Genomic DNA, 222 nt, shown 5'->3' on the forward strand with positions numbered 1-222 from the left:
TTCAGAGGCTAAGATATACCGAACAAGTACACACAATTCACTAGAATTACCATGTACGGAAAAAAAGCAATTATTGCTAATACTATTAAATATTAACACATGCGCACACATAACCACACATGTAAACAAAAGAGACACGCACACAATTCAGCAAAAAAGAATGTTCAATAACATACAAATTTTCATATACAAACAAACAAACCCCATATACCCTTACAATAT

This window comes from Penaeus monodon, chromosome 19 (assembly GCF_015228065.2).
Source record: "Penaeus monodon isolate SGIC_2016 chromosome 19, NSTDA_Pmon_1, whole genome shotgun sequence".
NCBI lineage: Eukaryota > Metazoa > Arthropoda > Malacostraca > Decapoda > Penaeidae > Penaeus > Penaeus monodon.